Source organism: Cajanus cajan, chromosome 11 (genome assembly GCF_000230855.2).
Source record: "Cajanus cajan strain Asha chromosome 11, NIPB_CcT2T_4, whole genome shotgun sequence".
Classification (NCBI taxonomy): Eukaryota; Viridiplantae; Streptophyta; class Magnoliopsida; order Fabales; family Fabaceae; genus Cajanus; species Cajanus cajan.
Window position 1 is genome coordinate 4,933,067 of NC_138527.1, and position 12,413 is coordinate 4,945,479.

Genomic DNA, 12,413 nt, shown 5'->3' on the forward strand with positions numbered 1-12,413 from the left:
AAATATTTAGGTCTTTGTCTTAGCTTTTCAGGGCCACCGAGTTTGCACCATTTGGATCACTACAGCCCAAGTTATGCCCTGAAAACCGAGACATGTTCATCAGCCCAAAAACAGCGAGAATTTAGAATAATAATTCCCAACTTTCCAATTTGGCCCAACAACACACATATCTATCTAAATCCTATAATTAACCATAGATGGAATGTAAAATAGCTAAATTGAAGGAAAAGATACATATCAAATTATGATTTATCACTGCCCAAGCAAACTACACTACCACAGAGAAAGAGCTTCTTGCCATTGTTTTTGCTCTTGATAAATTTAGATCGTATTTGCTTGGTTCTCGTGTTATTATCTATACTGACCATGCAGCTCTAAAGTACCTGCTGAAAAAGGCTGAGTCAAAGCCTAGATTGATCAGGTGGATGCTTTGGCTCCAGGAGTTTGACTTGGATATCCGGGACAGGAGTGGAGCTCAAAATTTGGTGGCAGACCATCTCAGCAGAATTGAAAGACCTGAGGATAGTCCTGACATCTTGCCCATCCAGGATAATTTTCCTGATGAAAATTTGTTTATTATTTCTTTTGTTTCTGCTTCTTCTACCCCTTGGTTTGCAAACATTGTTAATTTTTTAGTTGCTTCTGTTTTTCCTCCCTTAGCATCACGAGCTCAAATTGATAAAATTAAGAGTGATGCTAAGCATTATATTTGGGATGACCCCTATTTGTGGAAGTTTTGCAGTGACCAGGTGATTAGGAGATGTATACCAGATCATGAGATTGATTCGGTCCTGCAGTTTTGTCATTCTTCCCCACCAGGTGGCCATCTAGGCATTCAGAGGACAGCTCGCAAGGTGCTTGACTGTGGTTTCTACTGGCCCACGATCTTCAGAGACGCGTGGAAGATTTGTAGCACTTGTGAGCAGTGCCAGCGAGCAGGAGGATCCCTTACATGGAGACAACAGATGCCTCAGCAGCCCATGCTATTCTGTGAGGTGTTTGATGTCTGGGGTATTGATTTCATGGGTCCCTTTCCTGTTTCTTTTGGTTTTTCCTACATTCTTTTAGCTGTTGATTATGTTTCAAAATGGGTGGAAGCCAAACCCACCAGAACTAATGATGCTCGGGTCGTAGTGAATTTTGTTAGATCTCACCTATTTTGCAGGTTTGGAGTACCCAGAGCCATTGTTAGTGATCAAGGAACCCATTTTTGCAACAGATCTATGCAGGCTTTGCTCAAGAAGTATGGGGTAGTGCACAGAATTTCCACACCTTACCACCCCCAAACTAATGGACAAGCTGAGATTTCAAATAGGGAGATCAAGAGAATCATAGAGAAGATTGTACAACCCAACAGAAAAGATTGGAGTAACAGGTTGGATGATGCTCTTTGGGCACATAGGACTGCCTACAAAGCACCTATAGGGATGTCTCCTTATCGGGTTGTCTTTGGCAAGGCATGTCATTTACCTGTTGAGATTGAGCATCGGGCCTACTGGGCTGTGAAGACCTGCAACTTCTCCATTGATCAGGCTGGTGAGGAAAGAAAGTTGCAACTGAGTGAGCTGGATGAGATCCGCCTGGAAGCCTATGAGAACTCTAAGTTCTACAAGGAGAAAACCAAGAAGTTCCATGATAGTTTGATAGCTAGAAAGGACTTCACGGTTGGGCAGAAAGTTTTACTGTATAATTCAAGGCTTGGTCTCATGGGTGGTAAGTTGCGTTCTAAGTGGATTGGACCTTTTGTTGTTACTAATGTTTTTCCTTATGGTACAGTTGAGATCAAAAGTGAATCCACAGACAAGAGCTTCAAAGTTAACGGGCATCGTCTGAAACCTTTCCTCAGCAATCCTTCCCTGTTGAATGCAGTTGTAGAGGAGATGTCTCTGCTCGACCCCACTTCTCTTCCACCATGACTTAGGGAGTTTTCTTTTCCCTTCTCCTTCTTTACTTTTATTGCACTTGTCCAGATTTATTGATTGTCCTGATTGCTCTGATCTTCTGTTTGGGCCACATTGGGACAATGTGTGATTTAAGTGTGGGGGGGACGGTTTTAGCTTGATTACATGTTTTTAGGGTTTATTTGTTATTTTAGGTTTTATGTTTAGGTGTTCTGTACAGCTTTGCATGTTTCTGTGATTTCTGGGTTTTGATTGTTTGTAGGCACTGACTTCATTCTTGGATAGGAGTTTCTTGACACTATATGGTTTGAAATCCCTGTTTTTCTCTACTTGGAAAGATGATTTTGAGGTTTGAGAGGTTGTTTTAACTGTGACAAATATACCCTGTGTGAGGATTTGAGCCACTCTCTGTTCTTACTTGTGTGTTATGCCTCTTGATTCCCTGCACAGTTGCCTTGTCTTGACTCTTTTTGATACTTCTTGATTCACATGCATGTTTGGATATGATTAAGGCATTTTTGTTCTTATAAGCCTCTGGCCAAATAAGCTTACCCTGAATTATCTCCTCTGATAACCCCTGCTGAGCCTATTTCCCCTTCTTTTGTTTGAAGCTCATTACAAGCCTTAAGCAAAAAACCATGATTACCTTAACCTTAGGGAGTTTTGGAGCTTTGGAATTGTTTTGGGAATAAGTTCTTGAATAAGTGTGGGGGTGTGTGTATGTTTCATTGGATGATATATATTGACTAGTTGATTCCTTATGCTGTACATTTTACTTCTCTGCATGTTATCTTTTCTCATTTCAAAATTCGTGTGTACTGTTCACTATGTAATTTTCGTTAAAAAAAAAAAAAAAAAAAGAAGTTGTTTGAGGCAAGAGAAAGAGGATTGATCATCATAGAGGTCATTAGAGGTTTCTAGGTTTGTTTCTTGTGCACATTCTTGACTTATTCCCCATTGCTCCTCTAGTTCCTCTGGTTTGTAGTTACTTATCCCATATGTTTTCCTCTACCCTGTCCTTGGCCTCATTACAACCCTAAAAAGACCTTTTGATCCTTATGTGCATGTTTATTGGGTGTTGATTTTAGAGGCTTGCCAAGTCTATCTGTTGCTTGTTTTTCATGAGTGCTTTGAGAGTATACAGTTGCCTAGACACTTGAGAGATACAGTGATACAGTGCATCTTGTGAGGTTCTGTTGCTTTTGAATCACCTCTTGAGCTGATTGATTGTCTTGCCATGTTTTGAAATGCTTGGATGATTTCCATAAGTATCTGGTTTCTCTGACTCTTTATATGTTGGATGTTGTCTACTTCTTTCCTTTTCCCAAGATTCATTGAGGATTATGTAAACCTGTTTGTTTTCTTGTGTGTATTGTTGTCTCTGTTTCTTCCTGTTTCGTCACTTTCTTTGATATATTTGGAATTGTTCTTTGCTTTGCTTTCTTGATTTTGCCCAGGAGTGCAAAAAGCTAAGTGTGGGGGTATTTGATAAGTCATAATTTGATATGTATCTTATCCTTCAATTTAGCTATTTTACATTCCATTCATGGTTAATTATAGGATTTAGATAGATATGTGTGTTGTTGGGCCAAATTGGATAGTTGGGAATTATTATTCTAAATTTTCGCTGTTTTTGGGCTGATGAACATGTCTCGGTATTAAGGGCATAACTTGGGCTGTAGTGATCCAAATGGTGAAACCTCGGTGGCCCTGGAAAGCTGAGACAAAGACCTAGAACTTTGCAGAAGGAACCGTGTTCAAATTCGTTCATCTAGAGGACAATTTCGGTGGTCAAAAATCGGTGCGGAAATGGCATCCAACTCATCCCACCAACAACACCAACTCATCCCATTTCGTTTTGTCTTAGCTTTTTCCCATTATTTTATATTTCTTTTGTGTTAGATGAAGGCTATAAATAGGCCTTCACTTCTCCATTGTAAGACATCCCTGAATACACCTTCAAATAAGTTACTCTTGGGTGTTCTTCTTCCTCCCTTCTCTTTGTATTCTTTGAGTTTATTTTCTCTGTTGTAGTTGTAGTTTATGTTTTATTGTCCTTTCCTTTTGTATGCATTTTAATTCTGTTCTTTGCCTCCTCCATGGAAGGCTAGATTGTAGTACTCTTTAACTTGATTTAATGCATTTTCATTTTCCTTGCATTTTCATTTCTAGTTCAAATTTAATGGAAGGCTAAAACCATTGGGTTGGCTTCTTGTTATGGATTGTAATCTCTGTTTGAGGTTGGGTATGTTTGTGTGTCTCTGTTCTACTTTGTTCTTCTTCATTCAACCTCTATATTAGTATGTCCATGCTTAATGGGCTATGCTTAATGACACAGTTGCTTAATCTGTGAAGAGGTTGATGTTGTATACGTTTTCTTAATTCGTGTAGGGAAATCTTGAGTTAATCTTCGCTTAGTTGGTTAACTCGGATGGAACAAGGATTAAGTAGTTAATAGAGCAATCTTATTGTAAATCAAGGATAAGAGAGTTACAATCCGAACAAGGAGCCAATCTATTTTACTTATTGTGTTATCTGTATTTTATTGTGTTATAAACTTAAAATTTAAACAACCAAAATTCCCCCCCCCCCCCACTTCGTGTGTTTAAGCCTTTTACAGAAACTGATGGTCCCCGGCAAAAAAAATAGAAGTTGTTTGAGGCAAGAGAAAGAGGATTGATCATCATAGAGGTCATTAGAGGTTTCTGGGTTTGTTTCTTGTGCACAACTTTTACAGAAAAACTAAGAGAAAAACGCACAACTTTTACAGAAATAGCCATTTGCAAAATCGGTCGTTTAGGAGGTCAAAATTGGAATTTGATTGATACAATTGTTTCTCGCTGGACTGATTGGCAAGCCTCGGTTTTTGGGGCATAACTTGGACTGTGGTTGTCCAAATGATGCAAACTTGGTGGCTATGGAAAGATAAGAGAAAATCCTACAACTTTTATGAAGAAATTACTTTCAGATTAGGCTGTCTATAAGGTCCAAATCGGTGGCCAAAGTCGGTGAGGAAAAGAACATGGCACCAACTCCATTAATTCATCCACTAACTCCACTAATTCATCCCACCAACTTCAATAATTCATTCCACTAATTCATTCCACTAATTCATTTCAATAATTCATTCCACTAATTCATTCCACTTTGTTTTGTCTATCTTTTTCTCCATTATTTTACATTTTTTTTAATGTGTTTTGGAGGTTATAAATAGGCCTTCACTTCTCCATTGCAAACCATCCCAAGAAACACTTCTCATTCTCATTCTCTCTTCTCTTATACTCTCTTCTTCTCCTCTTCTTCTCTTTGAAGACCAAGGAAAGTCTAGAGGATAACATTAAATCTAATCCTTAAAGTAACTCCTTGGACTGGAATTGGTAGAGCACTTAAATCTCGCAAGCTTACTCTACGATTCATTGGTCCCTACCAGATCCTTAAGAGAATTGGTGATGTAGCTTTCCAAATTGCGTTACCTCCATCCCTATCAAATCTTCATGATGTCTTTCATGTTTCTCAACCTAGAAAATACATTCATCTCATATTGTGGAATCCGACAACATTCAGTTAAAGGATAACCTCACCTATGAGACTATACCTTTGAGGATTGAGGATAAGAGGGTAAAGAAACTAAGAGGTAAGGAAATTCCTTTAGTCAAAGTTGTTTGGGGAGGAAACTTTGAAGAAGGCGCTACATGGGAACTAGAAAGCAAAATGCGGGAAGCTCATCCATTCCTGTTTTCAGGTAAATTTCGAGGACGAAATTTCTTAAAGGAGGGGAGAATTGTAACATCCCAGTTTTCATTATTATTATTATATGGTATTTGGTCATAATTTGGTGATTATCTTTTACTTCAATTGTAGCTAATTCACACTCCATTTATGCTTAATTGTAGGCTTTAGAAAGATATGTGTATTGTTGGGTTTATAGTTGTGTATTTTTTTTTTCTCGCTGGGCTGACTGACTAGTCTCAGTGTCTGAGGCATAACTTGGGCTGTGATGGTCCAAATGATGCAAAATTGGTGTCAATGGAAATCTAAGAGAAAAACGCACAACATTTTCAGAAATAGCCATTTGCAAAATCGGTCGTTTAGGAGGTTAAAATTGGACTTTTATTGATACAATTGTTTCTCGCTGGGCTGATTAGCAAGCCTCTGTTTTTGGGGTATAACTTGGTCGGTGGTTGTTCAAATGATACAAACTTGGTGGCTATGGAAAGATAAGAGAAAATCCTACAACTTTAATGAAGGAAATATTTTCAGATTCGGCTGTCTATAAGGTCCAAATTCGTAGCCAAAGTCGGTGGGGAAAAGAACATGGCACCAACTCCATTAATTCACACCAACTCCATTAATTCATCCCACCAACTTCTATAATTCATTCCACTTAGTTTTGTCTATCTTTTTCTCCATTATTTTACATTTTTTAATGTGTTTTGGAGGCTATAAATAAGCCTTCACTTGTCCATTGCAAACCATCCCAAGAAATACTTCTCATTCTCATTCTCATCCTAGGGTAGAACCACCTCTTATGGATTCCTCTAGGTCTTCAAAGAGAAGAAGAGGAGAAGAAGAAGAGAGAATGAGAATGAGAATGAGAAGTATTTCTTGGGATGGTTTGCAATGGAGAAGTGAAGGCTTATTTATAGCCTCCAAAACACATTAAAAAATGTAAAATAATGGAGAAAAAGATAGACAAAACTAAGTGGAATGAATTAGTGGAATGAATTATAGAAGTTGGTGGGATGAATTAATGGAGTTGGTGTGAATTAATGGAGTTGGTGCCATGTTCTTTTCCTCACCGACTTTGGCTACGGATTTGGACCTTATAGACAGCCGAATCTGAAAATATTTCCTTCATTAAAATTGTAGGATTTTCTCTTATCTTTCCATAGCCACCAAGTTTGGATCATTTGAACAACCACCGACCAAGTTATACCCCAAAAATAGAGGCTTGCCAATCAGCCCAGCGAGAAACAATTGTATCAATAAAAGTCCAATTTTGACCTCCTAAACGACCGATTTTGCAAATGGCTATTTCTGCAAAAGTTGTGCGTTTTTCTCTTAGATTTCCATTGACACCAATTTTGCATCATTTAGACCATCACAGCCCAAGTTATGCCTCAGACACTGAGACTAGTCAGTCAGCCCAGCGAGAAAACAAAAAATACACAACTATAAACCCAACAATACACATATCTTTCTAAAGCCTACAATTAAGCATAAATGGAGTGTGAATTAGCTACAATTGAAGTAAAAGATAATCACCAAATTATGACCAAATACCATATAATAATAATAATGAAAACTGGGATGTTACAATTCTCCCCTCCTTTAAGAAATTTCGTCCTCGAAATTTACCTGAAAACAGGAATGGATGAGCTTCCCGCATTTTGCTTTCTAGTTCCCATGTAGCGCCTTCTTCAAAGTTTCCTCCCCAAAAAACTTTGACTAAAGGAATTTCCTTACCTCTTAGTTTCTTTACCCTCTTATCCTCAATCCTCAAAGGTATAGTCTCATAGGTGAGGTTATCCTTTAACTGAATGTTGTCGGATTCCACAATATGAGATGAATGTATTTTCTAGGTTGAGAAACATGAAAGACATCATGAAGATTTGATAGGGATGGAGGTAACGCAATTTGGAAAGCTACATCACCAATTCTCTTAAGGATCTGGTAGGGACCAATGAATCGTAGAGTAAGCTTGCGAGATTTAAGTGCTCTACCAATTCCAGTCCAAGGAGTTACTTTAAGGATTAGATTTAATGTTATCCTCTAGACTTTCCTTGGTCTTCAAAGAGAAGAAGAGGAGAAGAAGAGAGTATAAGAGAAGAGAGAATGAGAATGAGAAGTGTTTCTTGGGATGGTTTGCAATGGAGAAGTGAAGGCCTATTTATAACCTCCAAAACACATTAAAAAAATGTAAAATAATGGAGAAAAAGATAGACAAAACTAAGTGGAATGAATTAGTGGAATGAATTATTGAAATGAATTAGTGGAATGAATTAGTGGAATGAATTATTGAAGTTGGTGGGATGAATTAGTGGAGTTAGTGGATGAATTAATGGAGTTGGTGCCATGTTCTTTTCCTCACCGACTTTGGCCACCGATTTGGACCTTATAGACAGCCTAATCTGAAAGTAATTTCTTCATAAAAGTTGTAGGAGTTTCTCTTATCTTTCCATAGCCACCAAGGTTGCATCATTTGGACAACCACAGTCCAAGTTATGCCCCAAAAACCGAGGCTTGCCAATCAGTCCAGCGAGAAACAATTGTATCAATCAAATTCCAATTTTGAGCTCCTAAACGACCGATTTTTCAAATGGCTATTTCTGTAAAAGTTGTGCGTTTTTCTCTTAGTTTTTCTGTAAAAGATGTGCACAAGAAACAAACCCAGAAACCTCTAATGACCTCTATGATGATCAATCCTCTTTCTCTTGCCTCAAACAACTTCTATTTTTTTTGCCGGGGACCATCAGTTTCTGTAAAAGGCTTAAACACACGAAGTGGGGGGGGAATTTTGGTTGTTTAAATTTTAAGTTTATAACACAATAAAATACAGATAACACGATAAGTAAAATAGATTGGCTCCTTGTTCGGATTGTAACTCTCTTATCCTTGATTTACAATAAGATTGCTCTATTAACTACTTAATCCTTGTTCCATCCGAGTTAACCAACTAAGCGAAGATTAACTCAAGATTTCCCTACACGAATTAAGAAAATGTATACAACATCAACCTCTTCACAGATTAAGCAACTGTGTCATTAAGCATAGCCCATTAAGCATGGACATACTAATATAGAGGTTGAATGAAGAAGAACAAAGTAGAACAGAGACACACAAACATACCCAACCTCAAACAGAGATTACAATCCATAACAAGAAGCCAACCCAATGGTTTTAGCCTTCCATTAAAATTGAACTAGAAATGAAAATGCAAGGAAAATGAAAATGCATTAAATCAAGTTAAAGAGTACTACAATCTAGCCTTCCATGGAGGAGGCAAAGAACAGAATTAAAATGCATACAAAAGGAAAGGACAATAAAACATAAACTACAACTACAACAGAGAAAATAAACTCAAAGAAAACAAAGAGAAGGGAGGAAGAAGAACACCCAAGAGTAACTTATTTGAAGGTGTATTCAGGGATGTCTTACAATGGAGAAGTGAAGGCCTATTTATAGCCTTCATCTAACACAAAAGAAATATAAAATAATGGGAAAAAGCTAAGACAAAACGAAATGGGATGAGTTGGTGTTGTTGGTGGGATGAGTTGGATGCCATTTCCGCACCGATTTTGGACCACCGAAATTGTCCTTCTAGATGAACGAATTTGAACACGGTTCCTTCTACAAAGTTCTAGGTCTTTGTCACAGCTTTCCAGGGCCACCGAGTTTTCACCATTTGGATCACTACAGCCCAAGTTATGCCCTTAAGACCGAGACATGTTCATCAGCCCAAAAACAGCGAAAATTTAGAATAATAATTCCCAACTATCCAATTTGGCCCAACAACACACATATCTATCTAAATCCTATAATTAACCATGAATGGAATGTAAAATAGCTAAATTGAAGGATAAGATACATATCAAATTATGACTTATCAAATACCCCCACACTTAGCTTTTTGCACTCCTGGGCAAAATCAAGAAAGCAAAGCAAAGAACAATTCCAAATATATCAAAGAAAGTGACGAAACAGGAAGAAACAGAGACAACAATACACACAAGAAAACAAACAGGTTTACATAATCCTCAATGAATCTTGGGAAAAGGAAAGAAGTAGACAACATCCAACATATAAAGAGTCAGAGAAACCAGATACTTATGGAAATCATCCAAGCATTTCAAAACATGGCAAGACAATCAATCAGCTCAAGAGGTGATTCAAAAGCAACAGAACCTCACAAGATGCACTGTATCACTGTATCTCTCAAGTGTCTAGGCAACTGTATACTCTCAAAGCACTCATGAAAAACAAGCAACAGATAGACTTGGCAAGCCTCTAAAATCAACACCCAATAAACATGCACATAAGGATCAAAAGGTCTTTTTAGGGTTGTAATGAGGCCAAGGACAGGGTAGAGGAAAACATATGGGATAAGTAACTACAAACCAGAGGAACTAGAGGAGCAATGGGGAATAAGTCAAGAATGTGCACAAGAAACAAACCCAGAAACCTCTAATGACCTCTATGATGATCAATCCTCTTTCTCTTGCCTCAAACAACTTCTCTTTTTTTTTTTTTTTTAACGAAAATTACATAGTGAACAGTACACACGAATTTTGAAATGAGAAAAGATAACATGCAGAGAAGTAAAATGTACAGCATAAGGAATCAACTAGTCAATATATATCATCCAATGAAACATACACACACCCCCACACTTATTCAAGAACTTATTCCCAAAACAATTCCAAAGCTCCAAAACTCCCTAAGGTTAAGGTAATCATGGTTTTTCGCTTAAGGCTTGTAATGAGCTTCAAACAAAAGAAGGGGAAATAGGCTCAGCAGGGGTTATCAGAGGAGATAATTCAGGGTAAGCTTATTTGGCCAGAGGCTTATAAGAACAAAAATGCCTTAATCATATCCAAACATGCATGTGAATCAAGAAGTATCAAAAAGAGTCAAGACAAGGCAACTGTGCAGGGAATCAAGAGGCATAACACACAATTAAGAACAGAGAGTGGCTGAAATCCTCACACAGGGTATATTTGTCACAGTTAAAACAACCTCTCAAACCTCAAAATCATCTTTCCAAGTAGAGAAAAACAGGGATTTCAAACCATATAGTATCAAGAAACTCCTATCCAAGAATGAAGTCAGTGCCTACAAACAATCAAAACCCAGAAATCACAGAGAAACATGCAAAGCTGTACAGAACACCTAAACATAAAATCTAAAATAACAAATAAACCCTAAAAACATGTAATCAAGCTAAAACCGTCCCCCCCACACTTAAATCACACATTGTCCCAATGTGGCCCAAACAGAAGATCAGAGCAATCAGGACAATCAATAAATCTGGACAAGTGCAATAAAAGTAAAGAAGGAGAAGGGAAAAGAAAACTCCCTAAGTCATGGTGGAAGAGAAGTGGGGTCGAGCAGAGACATCTCCTCTACAACTGCATTCAACAGGGAAGGATTGCTGAGGAAAGGTTTCAGACGGTGCCCGTTAACTTTGAAGCTCTTGTCTGTGGATTCACTTTTGATCTCAACTGTACCATAAGGAAAAACATTAGTAACAACAAAAGGTCCAATCCACTTAGAACGCAACTTACCACCCATGAGACCAAGCCTTGAATTATACAGTAAAACTTTCTGCCCAACCGTGAAGTCCTTTCTAGCTATCAAACTATCATGGAACTTCTTGGTTTTCTCCTTGTAGAACTTAGAGTTCTCATACGCTTCCAGGCGGATCTCATCCAGCTCACTCAGTTGCAACTTTCTTTCCTCACCAGCCTGATCAATGGAGAAGTTGCAGGTCTTCACAGCCCAGTAGGCCCGATGCTCAATCTCAACAGGTAAATGACATGCCTTGCCAAAGACAACCCGATAAGGAGACATCCCTATAGGTGCTTTGTCGGCAGTCCTATGTGCCCAAAGAGCATCATCCAACCTGTTACTCCAATCTTTTCTGTTGAGCTGTACAATCTTCTCTATGATTCTCTTGATCTCCCTATTTGAAATCTCAGCCTGTCCATTAGTTTGGGGCTGGTAAGGTGTGGAAATTCTGTGCACTACCCCATACTTCTTGAGCAAAGCCTGCATAGATCTGTTGCAAAAATGGGTTCCTTGATCACTAACAATGGCTCTGGGTACTCCAAACCTGCAAAATAGGTGAGATCTAACAAAATCCACTAAGACCCAAGCATCATTAGTTCTGGTGGGTTTGGCTTCCACCCATTTTGAAACATAATCAACAGCTAAAAGAATGTAGGAAAAACCAAAAGAAACAGGAAAGGGACCCATGAAATCAATACCCCAGACATCAAACACCTCACAGAATAGCATGGGCTGCTGAGGCATCTGCTGTCTCCATGTAAGGGATCCTCCTGCTCGCTGGCACTGCTCACAAGTGCTACAAATCTTCCACGCGTCTCTGAAGATCGTGGGCCAGTAGAAACCACAGTCAAGCACCTTGCGAGCTGTCCTCTGAATGCCTAGATGGCCACCTGGTGGGGAAGAATGACAAAACTGCAGGACCGAATCAATCTCATGATCTGGTATACATCTCCTAATCACCTGGTCACTGCAAAACTTCCACAAATAGGGGTCATCCCAAATATAATGCTTAGCATCACTCTTAATTTTATCAATTTGAGCTCGTGATGCTAAGGGAGGAAAAACAGAAGCAACTAAAAAATTAACAATGTTTGCAAACCAAGGGGTAGAAGAAGTAGAAACAAAAGAAATAATATACAAATTTTCATCAGGAAAATTATCCTGGATGGGCAAGATGTCAGCACTATCCTCAGGTCTTTCAATTCTGCTTAGATGGTCTGCCAC